Genomic DNA, 17,729 nt, shown 5'->3' with positions numbered 1-17,729 from the left:
CCCACTTCCTTCTCCCCATCTATAGACAACTTGCACCCAATTTCAAATCCCTACCGAGCTGGGAGGAAGCTTGAACTTCAAGTGTAGAAAGTAAAACAAGAAAGCCACTATTAAAGAAAGTCCTATTATACAAATCCTCAGGATGAACTATATGACAGATGGACCACATCCCTTTCTAGATGTGCACATGAGCATGGCTACCTAACTGTGCTATGTGGGGCTTTTTTTTGTTGTGTGTTTTTTTGGTTTGTTTTGTTAGAGGTTTAAGTTTGCATTGCTTATACAAAAAAATATGTAGAATTTAATTTCTTTTTCTGTACCAACTATTCCATATCTGACCGCCAGACAAGAAATTAGCTGTTTGTTCCTACCAACAGAGTTATGTGGAGGAGGCACGTGGCCACTAGCCAAGGTCATGAGCCAACACTACAATGAGATACTTATCCCAGTTGTCTGTCTTGCAGGAACAGAGATGGGCAAGTGATTACTTTTATTCATGCACACAAGAAATTTTACTGGAGACTGTCCTAATCTCTCACACCAACATCCATCCAAATCTATAAAATAACACTGTGTGTTTTAATCCACAGTAATTGATCTGATGGCTGATGAGAAAACACAAGTTTAATGTGCAAATGATACATCATTAAATCAAAGCTCTGGAGGTCAAGAATGATCAGACTATGTACTAGCGTTTAAGTGGTCTTCACTGCAGAAATGTTAACACCCGGACATTTTCACCCTGATAATTTGGTTTTCTTTCTGTTTTCCAATGTACCAGCACATTGTGAGAAGTACACAGGAATGTGCCTTCTTGCCAATAGCTGAATGAATCATAATCATCCTCAACAAATAAAGCAGGCTAACTTTAGGCGCATAAACACAAACTTGCAGTAGATTAATTTACTTGCACGTTACACAAAGATTAAACAACAAACAGAAGAGAATACATGGAATCGACAGTGATTCTTTAAAAGATTAAAAAAGATTTGGGCCAAGTTCTGTATTGCAGTTGGAAACAACACTGATTCTCACGTGAACATCTTGCTTTTGGAAAAATGTCCTTATTTGGACTTGCTATAACCTGAGAATTTCTCATTATTAATCATTTCTAGTTTAGAAAAAATAAGTGATAATTTTTCACAATGGTGTGGTAGATTTAGATGACTGTTCTATATCTACATTCTCTTTGGATAGATACATAGTTATCCATCTCTGCAGGATTTTTTCCCCTCCTTATAAAAAGGAGCTATCCCCAGTTGAAACAGGGTAAATGTAAGAAGTTTCCTGCAAGGCTACCCATTTCAAGATTTTTTTTTAAAAGTTGCCTATTTTTATTAAAAAAAAGTATCAGAATTCCAAACCTATTACCACACTGTTTTTTTCCACTTGAGCTAAAAGTCAGGTATCACTGAACAAAATATATGTACATGCAAGACTCCATTGTCGGTTTTCTATGCTAACTAGATTAGAAGAGATGAAAGTCTTGATCCTAAAATGAAGCAATGAGGAGAGTCTAGGTGAATCATAGCTGATCTTTATCCCACTAGCTTGAAGGCTCAGGCAAGTGATTACTTTTTACAAATTCCCTGATTACTGAGCTACCCAAGGTGCAGATCAGCACCCTGGATTATTTATCAGTAACAGCAGAAGCAATGGAGAAAAATCACCCACTTCTGAGCTAAGGAAAAGAAATAAGGTTCCTGCCAAAACCACCTCCAAGTCAATACAGAATGACTAGCAGTTCTTTAAAACATTATTGGATGTAACTTGAGTTCAGACAGAGGCAGGAGAGGAAAAAAAAAATATCCAGAAATGAAATAGCAAGTACCTTTCTTTACAGAGTTCTTCTGTCTTATGTACATATATGGCTTTTCCCCTGTCTTATTACCTCCCCATTCCTTACATTGTCCAATTGGAATTATGTTCAAAGTGTTTTGAACCAAACACTGCACATGAGACAAAATTATTAAAGCTTCTATATCCTTGGTACTTATGCTATAGATAAGTATATGTCAGCTAAAAGGAAAAAAAAGAGTTGCACAGAATAAGTTATTTATACAGCCTAACATCTCAATAATTCAGAGAAAGGGCCTGGGATTGTCCAAACAATGATGGGCCAAGCCCTAGATTTCATGTCACTGCTACACTTTAGCCAATATACGCTGTAGCATCATGTGTCAGATCTGCAGCTTATTCATATGAATCCTATGGAGCTAAACCAATTTATAAGCCAACAGTCTTGGTCCATGTTCACTTTCCCTTCACAGGAATACTACAGTATGGAAACATGACATGCTTAACTTGCAGAGTAGTAGTACTGAATTCTATCCTTTCCTGCTTAATATTGAATAGCAAGGGACTGGTCTTTCATTGCAACATTAACCACAATACCATGACAAGGATGTGCAATGATTATAGCAAGTGCTTGCTGATGTCTTAATCTGACACAGTACTGAGGAGATGCAATACTCTTTAACCACTTTAACATTAATGAACAAGTTAACCAAAATTACTAATGAAAAATGAATGCCTGGCCTAGCCAAAGCAAGCAAAAGGAGCACCATGGTCTGAGCAGACATATCTAAATACTGCCTGTCCAGAAGATCTGCCCTCTGGCTATGTTGCAGGGATGACAGATTCACACTGAGTGACTCAGTCAGAAGCCTGACTCTCCTTCATCAATGCGGGGCGATGGGCAGCTGCACAGGGTGACACAGCCCTGCGTCACACCCTGGAGCTGCTTGCTTTCGCCATTAGCTCTATGTGGGACCTAGGAATCTGTGCTCCAACGTTTAGCACCTCCTTTAAGCCAACTGAGGGACTCCTTCCCCATGTGCAGAGACGCTCTGAATTTGTTTAGAGCCAGATCAGAAGCAGTTTCACTGCAGCTCTGTTGGTGCAGAGCTCTGTCCTGGCTAATTCACTTTGCATTATGCAGATCCCAAAGATATCCAAGAAACCAAAATACAAGATTTTTAACCCTGTCAATCTTTCTGCCAAGGAATCACATATGTAGAAATACCCAACTCTGCACAGAGCAGTGTCGACAAACATAACCATTACCAGATACCTTATCTGCTAGCACAGATCCCTTGCCCCGAGTACCAGGTAGAGGTGAGAAGCACTACAGCAGAGTGCCCATAGCAGGGGGCATGGTACCAAGACCCTCAGCTACTTCCTGTCCAAAGCAAATTATAGATGTGGTCACAGAGGCTACAGATACTTTTATTAACCATGATAAGACCTCCCTAAATATACTAAAGCATCTTCTGTGCTTAGAGAAAACAGCTTTGAATTTTTAAGCCAGCTGCTGGATGTACTCCAGGGAGTAGTGTCACGGAGACTTTTGCAGCAACTGATTCTCAGCGCAGAGTTCTGTCCAGGACTCGGCCCAGGATGACTGACCAGTTTAAATGCAGTTGGGACACAGTCCCACACAGCAGTGAGGAAAGGAGTACTTGTCACCTAACAGGTGTCTTCCTGCAAGAAGTCTGATTGTATGAAGCAGTGTTCTCTGTATAAACACAGTAGGATAATGGAGATGGAACACCGGGAAGGGGAAAAGAAAGCTGCAGCTCACAATCAAGTCTTTGTAAATCGCTGCTTCACACTGAGAAAATAACTGAATGGATTTACAACATACCAATGTTTTGTCAGAAGTGATCGGACTAGCATAATATCAGAGCTCTGTAGCACAGACACAGTCCTGTTTCTTGAAATCCTGTGCCTTCTCTTCCCCCACTTCTCACTTCCTTCTGATGTTTTCCAACACATGCAACAAACCAGAGAGATGTCCATGGAGAGCCTGCTCGCTGCACAAACCGGTTATCTCAAAGCCTGGCTTTCTTCTGCACAGAACTTCACCAGAGCCCTACAGAAATCCCCGTGGCAGCTGTGGAACAGAGTATCTAAAGGCATCAGCACAGCAAGGTGAATTAAGGTTGTATAGATATAATTATAAGAAATGAGAGTATTCAGAAATTGTTGATTGTATTCAAGAAATAAGTGCCAATATTTAATAATCCTACTTTCTACTTGTACAACTCACCACACTTTTCAGAGAAAGGAAATATCATTAGTCCATTTTATTGTGGGGAAACTGAGAAAGACTTGTTCGTAGTAATCCAAAAGGCCCATGACAAAGCTGGGCATCGTCCTAAATCCTACTTTGTCCTTCAGACATCAAGTTTAGACTGGGTGCCTCAAGAATGCTCTGAGCCTCTGGATATTGGTGCTAGACCAGCTGCATCCTGACTTTCATGTCGGGGCAAGATCTACTGTACACACCAGCCACCCCACAGCACCCTCATTTCCACCAGAGAAGGAGGTATGCAGTTCCTTGTGAGCTGCAGGGCAACTACGGGGTGAAGATCTCCAACACAACACACCCCAAGTAAGCAAATATTGTCAATAATCTCAACATTAAAACCAGAAGGAAGCAACATCATCCTCACTCAGGGGAAAAAAAAAAAGTGAAATTTTTGTTCACATGTTGACAGCCAAGTCCTGCTGGTCACCCAGGTAAAAATATTACTATTGTGTACAGGAAAGTAGAAATATACTTTACTAATAGTAGTTGCTGAGAGGCAGCTGTGTAAACTTTCTCCTGATTACTGATGGTGGGTTGAGCAACAGTTTGATTTACAACATTCAGATTTCCTTTTGGTTGTTCACTCATTATATATGCGTCAGAGTACACCACAGAAAAATTCTGGCCTGTCTTCAATTTAAATTATTAGTGTAATTCTTTGACTCATACATCTCACACTATAAATGTTTTGTTAATATGATACAACGTTCAAGCTGAGGATAAATTGTGGCTGTGAAGAACTTGCATTCCACTTCCAGAACCACCCTTTGAGTACCCAGATAGCTTTTGTTGTGTCATAGGTCAGTATTCTTAGTAAAATCTATTTTAATAAATGTGAATCTATTATTAAAGCCAGGCAAAATGTGGTATGAAGATGTTCACCTTCTCCTTAGTTTTTTTCATTGCGTCAGGGACAGAGCAGAGGATTAAGGTTATGATTACTTCTCTGCTGGTCTATACACCAGTTCATTTTACACACTGGGACACTGAGACTTTGAACACCCATGGAATAAGCATCATCATCAACTGATCACAGAATCATTAAGGTTGGAAGAGACCTTCAAGATCATGAAGTCCAACCACCAACCCAACACCACCATGCCCGTTAAACCATATCCTGAAGTGCCACGTCTACATGTTTTTGGAACACTTCCAGTGACAGCGACTGCCACCACCTCCCTGGGCAGCCTGTGCCAATGTTTGATCACTCTCTCTGTAAAGAAATTTTTCCTAATATCTAGTCTAAACCTCCCCTGGTGCACCTTGAGGCCATCATCAGTGATTTAAGCAGGAAAATTGAGGCCACAAACAGCTGAAAAGCTCAAGCTACTATTCAAAGCTCAGTCTTTGTCCATTCTGATCTGAACCAAAAAAGACAGCTGGTTCTGGAACGAATTCAGAATAGTTTGGCCTAGAACGGTGCTGGAAGCAGGAGCTGGCTTGCTAACAAAACTTGTTTTTCCATAGAAAAATAAATTATAGAAAATTTTCCAAAGCTTCTGCATGCATTGCTAGAATACCTAGATTACTTTAAACCATTTCTATTATTAACAAACTGTTTCACTATCTTCAGAGACCAAGACACTTTCTAAAATATTTAACAACTATATATATATTTTACATATATATGTAAAAAGAGGAAAAAATCCTCCCTACATAGCTATCTACTATCCAAACATAAATTTAATTTGCCTCCCCAAGTACTATAATTTTTCTGCAAGACAGGAAAACATTGGTGGCTGGTCACAAGTTGGATCTTGGTAACAGCAGAAGTATGCACTAAATCATGTGAAAGCAGCTCAGCTGACCCGGGTTCAACACATTCATTAAAGATTTATATAAAACCATCTGCATTCAAAACATGAGCCAAAGTTTCAGTTAAAATGGATAGAACTAAAATGTAAGTTTACTGAAAGTTATTGCAGAAAAACAGTCTGGCTGACTGCTTATATAGGGTCAATGTGGATCTTCTCAGAGGCATAGGATAGGAATACCTGCATTATTTGCAACCTACAAAAAAAAAATCAGAAGAACCTGGCCTGGATACTTCAGGCATCTTGGATTAATTTTAGAAATGTCTATATTCATACAAAGTTATGACTACATCCATTTATTACAAAAATATTCACATATATAACTTCTCCTAAACAATATGTCATATTTAAGAAATCTGCAATGTTTTTAAGCTCGTCAGAAGAAATTACTGGTGCGCTTCCAGCTGTGTTATGCTTCAAGCCACTATAGGCTAGTAAAGCATGTCCTGCAAATTTTACAGCCCATAATGGATATGCTGAATCAGGACTTTCCAAACCATCAGTGTCTTCACTGGAAAGCCTTAGTCCTGTAACAAGTTGACCTTACCTGCATGAGAGGTTTTGAGAGAACTTTGCATCACACAGATCAGTTCAGATTGTGCTTTCAACCAGAGACTGAAAAGGAGCCTTTTCTCCAAGTAGGAGAAAAGTAAACTCATTCCTATCCCTGGTAACTTCTCCAGTAAATTTGGCTCCTTCTACCCCCTAAAAAAAGGCAAAAATACTTAATCTGCATTTAAAGAGTGTGGAGTACAGCATTTTGGAACAGCCTTTTTAAGCAGGCACGCTTTCAGACACATTAAGTATCCACAGATGTAGCTGCAAAGGAACCTTATCTTCTTGTGACCCCATGTTCTTTCACTCCCATGGCTTCACATTCACAGCCTTCTCCTCCACTTTTAGGTGGGTTGTTTACCGGTAGGTTTTTATTGTCAGCATGGCTCATGGCATATTGTCTTCCTAACCAAGGTCTAAAGAAGACACCCAACAGTCATATATTCAGCTTGGTGCCTTTCAGTCTCAGAACTGAAAAGATCAAGCTGAGTCAGCTTCTTTGATGAACTCCATGCTACAAATGCTGAGTCTCTTAAGAAATGAGAGTAGTGGTTTTGGTGCTGAAAATAAGTGCTTTAAATTATATTCTATGTGACTGCTACATAGGGGAAAAAGTCAGTTTTAGCACTCTCAGCATACTATCTGCTAAGTAGATGAGCTTCCATTTAAAGATATGAATCATTCATTCTGAATCTAAACATGCTTGGACTTTGGGTAGCTCTGACTGGAAATTAATGCCTCCGATCTCTTTTCAATTAAATTAAGGCTAATTAAATACCACAGTTCCCTGTGTTTATTCTTTCCAGATCTATGTACAGTGTAGAAAACAGCTACTTTAAACAATTCCAAGTAGCTATGGTATGTTTGTGATTGTCTACGGCAGCTCAGAACCATGAAAGTTATAATGCAATTTTTAAAATTTTCCCAGTTTTCCATTTTTTTTCCTATTTGGCACTTGTTAAATGAAGGTATTTTATCTTGCTGTTGCTAGTGCTCATTTTCAGACGCGTCCCTGATTCCACCACAATTAACTAGAGTATTCCTCTTCTGCCTCCATACAACATAAACAACAAGGCAGGCCCAACAGGAGGGGTATGGAACAATAAAACAGTATTAAGCAACAAGCTATTTTAAGTGTGTGAAGGGATATAGTCTTACATGTTACAAAAGTCTTGTCTCAAGGGACCACTGGTTGGAAAGGGAATGAAATCTTCTTGCACTTCTAGAAAATGCACTCGGCAGTCTTGCAGCCACTCATTAACTGTGCTGCTATTGAAAAATCCTTACTTCTGAGTGGCAGAGCCTGTGTAGATCAACTCACCCCAGTTCCAGTTTGTCTGTAGTTCCATACTCCTCAGCTGCAGACCATGCCTCTTGCAGGGATATGTCTATTGCAGGCTCAACTTGAGGATCTCTCTTCACAGGAACACATCAAGTTGCATTGCCTCCTTTGCCTGCAGTAAGAACGATAGAAGCAAGAGTTGGTCTCTGAATTGCAACTTCAGTGGTAAATTTTTCCTTCCTTCATTCTATTTGGAGAGAGAGTCTTCCCAGGTGAGGCTGTGCATGGAGCTCATCTGTCAACTTCATCTGCTTAGAGATGCCAAAACTCACTGAATCACCCTTAACTTGCTACCTCGCCTTAAGGCAAAAGGATTAGCTACGGCTTAACCAAATTCTAGGTAGGCAGCCAACACAGACTGGAAAAGACCCTGTGCAAATCCTGTAGGAGCAGGGCGTTTCAAAAGCATTAGACTGTTAATCCAATAAAGAGGAAGGGACTACACTATTTACACATGCAGTCAAACTTAATATAACTTCGCTCATTAAGGGAATGACCTACTTGTAAAAGTAAGGATGTGAATTTGTGTGACAAGTGTCTAGCTGTCATCACACAGTTATAAGCCTGAGATAATGGCTGGCTTTACACCTATTGTATTCATAGGGGCATAAGAGAGAAAGGCTGTAGTTATTGCTCTGAATATTACTCATGCACACATTGATTTATGATGGTACTTCTTTCAACAGCTTGAGCTATGTTTTGGCCCAGGATAGATAGCCAGAAGAAACATGAAGTCAAAATCAACCAAAGCTGAATATAAACATATGTTCACAAATGTCTGATCAGATTTATGATTTTCATTAAGATGTGCTTAGTTTTAAGTATGTTTTACAAGGAAATTGCAAAGCAAATACTGAATTGTTTAATCTATTTTTATTTTCCATAACCTCTGATAGTGCTGCACTGCAAAATAAGGTCTCAAAATTCACCATTTCACCACATAGGAATCTGAAAGAATTTCACCTCCTTTGCAGGTGCTATATTTAAATGTCTATACCCTGCATAATCTTTCCAGAGGCAAAAATAGATATCCTCATTATAAATGCCTATAGCAATGAGATTTCCATCTGGTCCGGGTTTGTTTTTTTGAGGGGGCAGGGGGGAATGTTTTTTAAACTATACAGAGAAAGCAAGGAAGAGTAAAATTACTTATAAGTACAGCTACACAGAATAAATCGTGGTTTGGGGGGATTTTGCAATATATTGAAACTTGGTTTCATTCTGACTGGAAATTCTCCAAAGGAATGTTTTTCCATAGGAAAATGCTGGTTCATCAAAACCAAAGTATTTAGCAATAGTGAGAGGCCAACTACAGTGGAAACCTATCTTCTACTGGAAACATGCCCAGGCTCCTGCCAGCCTCCCTGAGGCCCTGTGCTGCACAGATGGAAAACCAAATCACCCTGAAACTAAAAATAGAAGGTTTGACATGGAGATAAGATCATGGAAGGCCCATTAGCTCCTGTTTACAGTGTCCTAAATCACCAAGATTTCTCATTTTGACACAATTCACCTGGAGGATTGCTAGGCTAGCAGAGAAGGATTCAGGGTCCTGAGAGGGTAGATGCCTATGGTCCCCAGGGCCAGGAGGTCCCACTGCTCCCTTCCCACTTCTTCCCCCATTTGCCAGCCAGGATGACAGCACTCAAGAGCTTTGGTTTATGAGAACATTGTAAAACCCACAAAGTTCATATAGAGCATAAAATGTATCATTACCACTACTTTTGGGGGGAAAAAAAAGTTTCTTTAAACTTCCTTTTGCACCAAAAAGTGCTTTCAGTTCTGTAAAGCATCACACTGAAATATAATGTCTTCTATGATACTCCTAACTGGACACTCAGACCCATTCCCTCTACCATGAAATGCTTAAAGTGACAGAGAGATCTTCTCCCCAAATTGAAGAATATTTAGTATTTCTGTCAAGTGGGGAAATTTTGTTAAATATTAAATTAATAAAATTGAAAGTACCATTCAAATATATCAAAGTATAAGCATAGGTCAAACTAACACAAAAATCCCAAAACTCGTATCAGGGAGCTGCAGGTGCTTAGTCATGCCCAGGTCTCGAACTTGCCACGCGCAGTTCTGGAAACCCCAGAAATACAATTATCCTCCTCATCACCCCTGTGAACATCAGTGCACTCATCCACACTGATAGAATCAAGAATGAAACTTGGCTCAAAAAGTTACTGCTTGCAGCTTACAGTCTGGGTAGCTGTAACTTGTGGAATAAAATTTTCAGGGAAGGTCATGACAAGACAGGTCTCAATCTGGATGATTCTATTAATCTAGATATAGACCCTGTGGCAAAGGGCTTGCACTAAAGGTTGATCTCATCTTGCTCATAAACACATCAGCGGTGTCCATATCATGGTGTTGAGATTTGCCAGCCAGCACTCAGGCGAGAGCACACCTGCTCAGCGGATCATTACGAACAACTTTCCTTTTACCTCACCAGGTCTTCTGCTGCATCAGTACTTCCCAGGGCACTAGGCCATCACCAACTGCTACTCGGTCATTGTTCCCTGCTCCACAGGGAAGGGCTGAACAATTCTCAGTATGCTGAGAAATCCAGCTCTATCTTCCCACTTTGTTTAATTTGGACAATTCTATTCAGAGCTGGACTCAGTGGTAACAGGAGACTACAGGAGCACCAACTGGCTGATGCTCGATCTAAGCAAGCCAGAGACAACACCAGCTCCTTCAGGAGTAGGATTGCTGTTATGGGCATAAATGTTTTCAAATTGGTGGTGACTTGAGATGTCTCTAGAGGACAAGCATTCAGTGCAGCTTTTGGAAAAGGGAGTTGACTTCTCACTACTAAGCAAGTCATCTTGCTGGAAGCATGTGACTCTGGTGCCCCAGAGTTCAAACTAGCTACCCACTAGCCTTGGTGGGACAGGAAAAGTTTAAGCTTTCAAAATAAAAAGAAAGTTAAATTCAAATACCAACTAAGGACAGCATATTATTGACTTAAATAACTGAAAAAATCCAACCCCAGCTGCACAGTAACCTTAAGTAAACTAGAAACAAGAAATAAGTTGACTGATTGTTAAGGCCAAAGTATTCCACGTGAGTCACAGGCAGTGATCAGAAGAACATGATTATCATAAAACTTCAATATTAAATGAAGTTCTCTCCAATCCTGTAAAGTCCCAAGTGCTAAAATCTCCTTTGCTTGTTTGGCTAGCTGGTCCAAAGTGTGACAGCGTGGAGCTCAGTTTTACCAGTTATATGCTGACATAGCCAAGAACAGTCTAGCAGGTACTTTAAGGCATACATGAACTTGAAAAAGACATAACAATGAGATAGTTATCAATAAGTTTATGAAGCTGACTCTCAGGCATACAATTTGAAAATACATAGTTCAATGCAGAAGAAAAGAGTTTATTTTCTAAAGCAATGGAAAGTTTGTGCAAAAAGTAGCAGATAAGAAAGGAACTTGCTCAGTAAATAAAACTGTATTATAGCCATCTACTACAGGGTTCCTCATGTTTTCCTTTGGAGACACTCGGACGGTCCTACCATTTGAGACAGGAAGTTAATTAGGTGTGACTACAACTATCTCTTTATGCATAGAGATGTGCCCCTAGCATGAATACTTACAAGGACAGCAGAAGGCCGAAAAGCCACACTGTCTTTCAAATTTGACCTGTAACACCCTGCATAAAGTTCCACATTTCTCAAGCAGCAAAGTATCTCCTTCCGTTGAGTACAAGATATACTAACGTTTTGAGATGTCTCCATAATCACCTTCCTCTATAATCCTCTTCTACAACCTCTTCCCATCTTTAAAGGTTCATTTGCTTATGTGCAAGTCTGCTCTGATACCACACAGCTGTATAACCTTGAATCAGAGTTCCATAAAAATAGGGAAGGTGTGAGAAGCAGGGCTGTGTAGTCTTATCTGGGCTTCCCACTCACACCCCCCCTCTGCCCATGGGCTTGAGAAATTCTATTTGGTCCTTCTCTGAACTACAACAGGTACGCTGTACCTGGCTTTGTACCTTGCTGAACTTTCAACTTTGCCTTGAGTTCTTCACTTGAACCTTAGACCTGTCTTGTCATCAGACTTGTCTGGTGATCACTGGACTCTTATCTAAATCTGGCTATTCTATTGGACCTGCTGTGCCCTTGTTCAGATGCTGTGGGACTGGACCCTCATCAGACAGGTTGCCACCTGCTCGCCACACTGGCCACCCCAGCTCCTCTTCCCTTGCCAGGCACCCAGCTCCCTGACACAGACAACATTTCACCATGGCCATTCCAAGCATCTGCTGAACAGCACCTGTATACCAGCTCATGTGAATAGCCCAGCATTAAACATCTGCTGGATCAATATTTTAAGTGAACTGCTAAGAGTGTCAATGCTGTGGTTACCTCATCTTGGGAAAACTAGAGAGTTGGACTGATGTTCATGTTGTGATGGAAAGTTCTTTGGCTGACTTTGTGGGGGGTGGTTTCCATCCCTTTGTGGAGCCATGGTTTATTTTGTTTCTTGTTTTGATTCTTGATAGCTTGCCAGCATCCCCTGGGATAGATTATTCCTCAGCATTTTCTGAATCTCTGTCAGTACGGTCCAATGCTTCCTCCTCCCAGCTCTCATACATGCAGTGACTCAGCCCTGGCTCTCACTTTCCCTTTGTTGAACTTTGTGACAATTTTTTCAGCTGCATTGCTATGTGGCCAAAAGAAGTATGTATACACTGTGCCAAAAAGGAATTTCAAACAACAGAAAGAAAAAGCAAGAAAGCTATTTGTTTGCTTTGTATTAGAAGATCTCTGTGCTTTATGCCTCAAAACAATATGCTTAGGGACACTTGCATTTATCTACCCAGGACTGGTGTGACACATAAGGTGATCAACAGTTGCTAAATCTGCAGAAAGTTTTAGCTGAGAAAAGTTTTGAACAATGCCCTCGTGTTTCATAGACCTCACATCACATTATCAGAGGCCACTAACAAGACACATTTGAGACTTGAAAAAGTTAAGTGATGGAATGAGCTGCAGAGATGGGGTCATGGACATACAAAGTGGGTTAAGACACAAGTCTCTTTGCTTTACAGGCCTAGAATTGGTTGCAAGCAAAATAACCAATTATTGTTACTAAAGGCAAGGACAACAGAATTAATGACTAGAACTTCATAGAGAAAGACCACAAGGAGCCAGTGATGTCCCCAGTCAAAAGAAAAGGATAGGATAGCTGGAGAAATTGGGAGCCACTCTAAGGTAATTTTAATTTTGCCTTTAAATAGATATAAGTGGATAATAAAGTCCTTGTTCAGATAAGCTTGATCATCTTTTCATAATCCAATACCAATTAAAACATACAAGGAAGGAAAATCCTTAACTAACATGGAGTGATGCATGGTGTCTTGAGGGGCAGGGGAAAGCAGTACTAGGTACTATGAAAATTCATTATTTAAAAAACTTCTATACTGCACCATGTCACTGCATAGTTATTAAAAGCTTGATGTACCAGTGTTTCCTAACTTACGGAATAATTCATTCTTCTGTGAAAGGGGTCTGTGGCACAATAAAATTCCAAACTGAAGTCTTGACTCAGGCTTATGAGAATAGCCTGAACTTCTTCCAGGTTTCAAAATTTAGGGAAAAAACTTAGAAATTCAGTAGAAGGATTTGATAAGCTGTGCATGCATTTTTCCCCTCCTCTCAGACTAGGTTTGTTAGAGTTGTGTTCTACTACAACATTTTAGTCCAATCGCCAAGTAGCAATAACTTATATTGATCTCTCAGGCAAAGCTCTGGCTGTATTTATTTTGTAAGAACGCACAAACCCAGAGATCAAGCCTTTGCCTTGGAATAAAGGCTGGAGGATTTTTGTTTATTTAAGAATTATTTGTACCAGTTCCTGCTGGCCAAGGGATACACAAGACCCCCCACCTTCTCTGTATTCTTTTAGTCTTAGTTCTCTTGTAAAACTTCACCAGTATTCAGATTCCTAATTCAATGAAGACTTGTTGTAAACAACTCCTATCAGCATCTTTTCTATGTCACAGTCAGGCTTTCACAGACATCTTCCCTGAGAGGGATGTGTTGTTGGCATGGCCTTTCCTTAGGATATCACTTATATAACAGCACGATCGCTGCGGTGACGCAAGCCTCTCGCATTCCCGGCCACAGCAGGACAGTGTGTGAAATGTGCACCCTCCAGGAAATAATGGTTCAAGTTATGATAATGGTCCACTTGGGATCTCAATCTGGAGATGGGCCTGAGCTAAAACAGAGGACAGATGCATGTGTTCTCTGAAGATCATGCTCATTTGTATGTACACAAAGAGTTGCCAGGATTAATACAAAATTTTTCTTCTACCTCCAAAACAATCTTCTCCTAGCTTGACAGAATCCATTTGTGTGCTATATTTTCAAGGCTGAGCAGCCTAAACCAAGAACTTTTCCCTTAGTACAAATTTATCTATCCTTCAGGTTGGCTGTGGGGAAGGGTTTGAACTGTGGAGACAGAAATGTCTCTGGTCCATTATTTCACTGTCAAATCATTTAGGAACAAATAAGTATGGATTCTGTTTCTGCCTTCTAGCATTCAAAACAAAGTTAGACTATTTAAAGTAAATTTACAAGGAGGAGGAAAACAGGGGCAACTCCTTCCCATTCTAGTAGCTAGCTAACAGACGAGCTCACAGTGTACTTACTGTGACTGAATGGTAAGGTTTCTGTCTCCTTTGTATAAACATTAATAGTCTCAAGTGGAACAGAAAAAAGAGGTTCAAGAAACTATGATGTTTATAGCAAAATGCCTTGCTCTTGGTAAAGCAAGTTGATTTTGATAAACAGAGTAGTTTCAACTCCAACATTATATACAAGCTTCTCTTTTCTGATTTTAAAGTTATGATTTTATATATAATATATATAGCACTCTATATAGTCATAACACTATGTTACGGTTTAATAGACATCAAATTTAAGAAAGATAAATATTGGTTTGTTAAACTATGTATGGGCTCATCCACACTAGGCAGGATTCTCTAAACCTTGTCTGATTTTAGGAGTTTAATAATATTTGGCTGGGAGACTCCCAAAATCCTGGATACCCTATGCACAAGCCAAGCAGGTCAGCAGCTGGCAAACATAAGACAACAGGAGCCAGATAAGCTGGTAAACTCCACTCTGCCTCATTGCCAACCCTGAGCTAATGGATGGAGGGGAGGGGGAAGGAGAAGACATGACAGTGAATAGAGGAATGTGTTAATTATACAGACTGCACAAAAAAAGAAAGATGTTTGTGGTGTGACCTCAGACACACAGAAATGAAGCTTAACACTCAGTGTGGGAACCTCTTGTCTTCACATAAAGGATTCTGGCTCCCAGTTTACCCATTAGGAGCATTTGGGGATATTATTAGCTGCAGTTTTGTGAGAGTTGGTTTGTTTTTTAAAAAATTCTAACACATCTTTACAATTTCTATTAGAGGAGATGAAGGGAAAGCAGAACAACAAAAGGGAAACTAGACAGACGTTAGACTAAGAGTACAAAATGGTGCTATGTCAGGAAAAGGATTTATCTTCATCTGATGGAATAAATTACTCCCATTTAGCTTGAAGACAATTTTCCTCCTAGTTCTGTATAAAAGAGCTGAACTACATTTTAAGTGACTATTCCAGGGCAGACTGACATTGTTTTCAGGCACAATAAAAGAGAAAGACAATTCTGTTCTATTCAGGCATGAAAAAGTTAGAAAATTACATCCACTAAAAATTTACAATTCACTATATAAGATGAATAAACCACCAAGTAAACTAACATGAAGACAGATCCATTATTCTTCTAGGGTAAATCTGAAGAATCTTCAATGACTTTTTACTGAGGAAAGGGGAGCCCTTTGCAATACAGCCTTGCATGGTGGGCCATTTCTATTCTGCTCCACAGATGTCTATAAGAACTCACTGAAGCTGCAACAGGTTTTCTCCAGTACAATGAAGAACAGAACCTCTCCTGACTGTTTTTGCTATATCTGTTCGTTACCTTTATACTAATTTTATTTCAGAAGTGACAAACAGCCTTTAAGAATTTCACATAGACAATGCATAGCTGGAACAACATTCCATTATGCAATGGGGCAGCTCAGGTTTTCACGTGTGTATGTTTGAATCTGCCCTGCTTACACATAGGCATTGTGTTTTGAACAAAATTCTTATCACATACAAAAGCCAGAAGGCCCTTTTCGGTGGTCCACAAGCTACAGAAATTCAAAGAACATTTGAAAATCCAAAATGCAATGTTTCTCTTCTGGTTCTGAAAATGAGTTTTAAAAACTAGACACTATAGAGAACATATAAGTCATTGGTTTTCCCAGCTCTTGCCAGTTCACAAGAGGGAGCATGATGCAAAGGAAGCCTTCCTCAGAGGCCTGTATGGATATAAAGTGAGGTATTGACTCCAGGTGACCTAGAGAGGCCTCTTCCCATCTAATACTTATTACAACTAATGGGAAGGATTGCATGGTCACAGAAACAGCCAAAGGCATTTTACATTTATTTGCAAAGCCTCCCTCAAGAGAGACCTTTCTCTGGTCTTAAGTTTCACTCTCATTATCTGCTTCTCCACAGCAAGGTAACAGAGCTCCCCCACTAGAGGGGCTCACATAAAAATTTGTTCTGAGAACTAAAGCCCACCTTAAACTTGGCTATGTGGAATGACTGTGATGGCTGACAAAGCCAGCAAAACCAGAATAAACCACTATAATGACATGTCATCCTCTTTTAGTAACTTTGCTGGCTAGCTAACATGAGAACTGGCAACCAAATTGCAGTGGCCCTTGAAACCTTCTCTGGATATACTGGGCCCCACTGTGGTGGGCATGGTCAATAGGGAAGGCTGTAGAAACCACAATGAGAAACTCTTCTGGAAAGTTCAAGTTAAAGCAAATATGGGAGCCCAGGGAACTCTTACTACATTGCCAAAGCTGTAATTTAATGTTCAGACTGAATTCATTGCACTGTGCATTGGGGAGACAGTGTGGTCTGGAGGTTACAGAAGAGGGCTGGGAACCACAAGTATCCTCTTGGGATCCTATCCAAAATGAGCTACTCACTGCGTGACTTGAAGGAAGTCACTTAATCTGATTTCTGTATGCCTTAGTCAATTTAGATATAAAACTGGATAGAAAACAGAACAAAGCTAAAGTTTTCTGGTGCTGCAGTCAGACCTTATCTATGCAGAATAAGTCAGTTCCTTTGACGCAATTCCTTATGGGAGGGAATATCAAAGAGGGGGACCCAGAAAAGGCCTGGTTTCTTAATAAGAAGCAAAACCAGGCACAAAGAGTGGCAGCATTTTCAAATATTGAAGAAACGTATACGCATAGTACAGGAAACACTACAATGCTCACAGGGGCTGCAGAAAGTAGATTTCTAGAGAGGAAAAAAAGTCTCAGAAGTCTCATTGGCATCATATCACCCATTCATAAAAGAGATGATACCCGAGCTATCAGATTGGCTTTGCTGGTGCCAAGATGAGGGTGCACATTTGGAGTAATTTTATCAACAGTTTGCAATAACCACTTGAGACAAGCAGAGAACATCAAAGTTGTAAGTAGATGTGCTGCTCCACTGATGATCTATGGAAACGCACAGAATAGTCCTACAGGGTCATGTGCCTACGCAACATCCAATATGCAATAACTTTGCAGCTAAACAAAGCAGATATTTTTTTTACACTACTGACAGTTTGAGTGTCCAGGATTTTCTTACTATAGTTGGAATTGGATTATTAGAGGTCTGGGTTTACCACGCTCAGGGCTTCCTGGAAGCTGTTAATCTGTTTCAGCTCTGAACTTAGAGGATCATGAAAGAAAAGTGGTCACCCCTCAGGGTGGAGGGAGAGCTAGATAACTCAGATTTTTAAAGCAAACAAACAAAGCAACCAACCCCAACCACCCACAAAGTGG

Source organism: Phaethon aethereus (genome assembly GCF_964289735.1).
Source record: "Phaethon aethereus genome assembly, chromosome: 9".
NCBI classification, from domain to species: Eukaryota; Metazoa; Chordata; class Aves; order Phaethontiformes; family Phaethontidae; genus Phaethon; species Phaethon aethereus.
The sequence above is the reverse complement of the archived record's forward strand: the minus strand, read 5'-3'. Positions refer to the sequence as shown.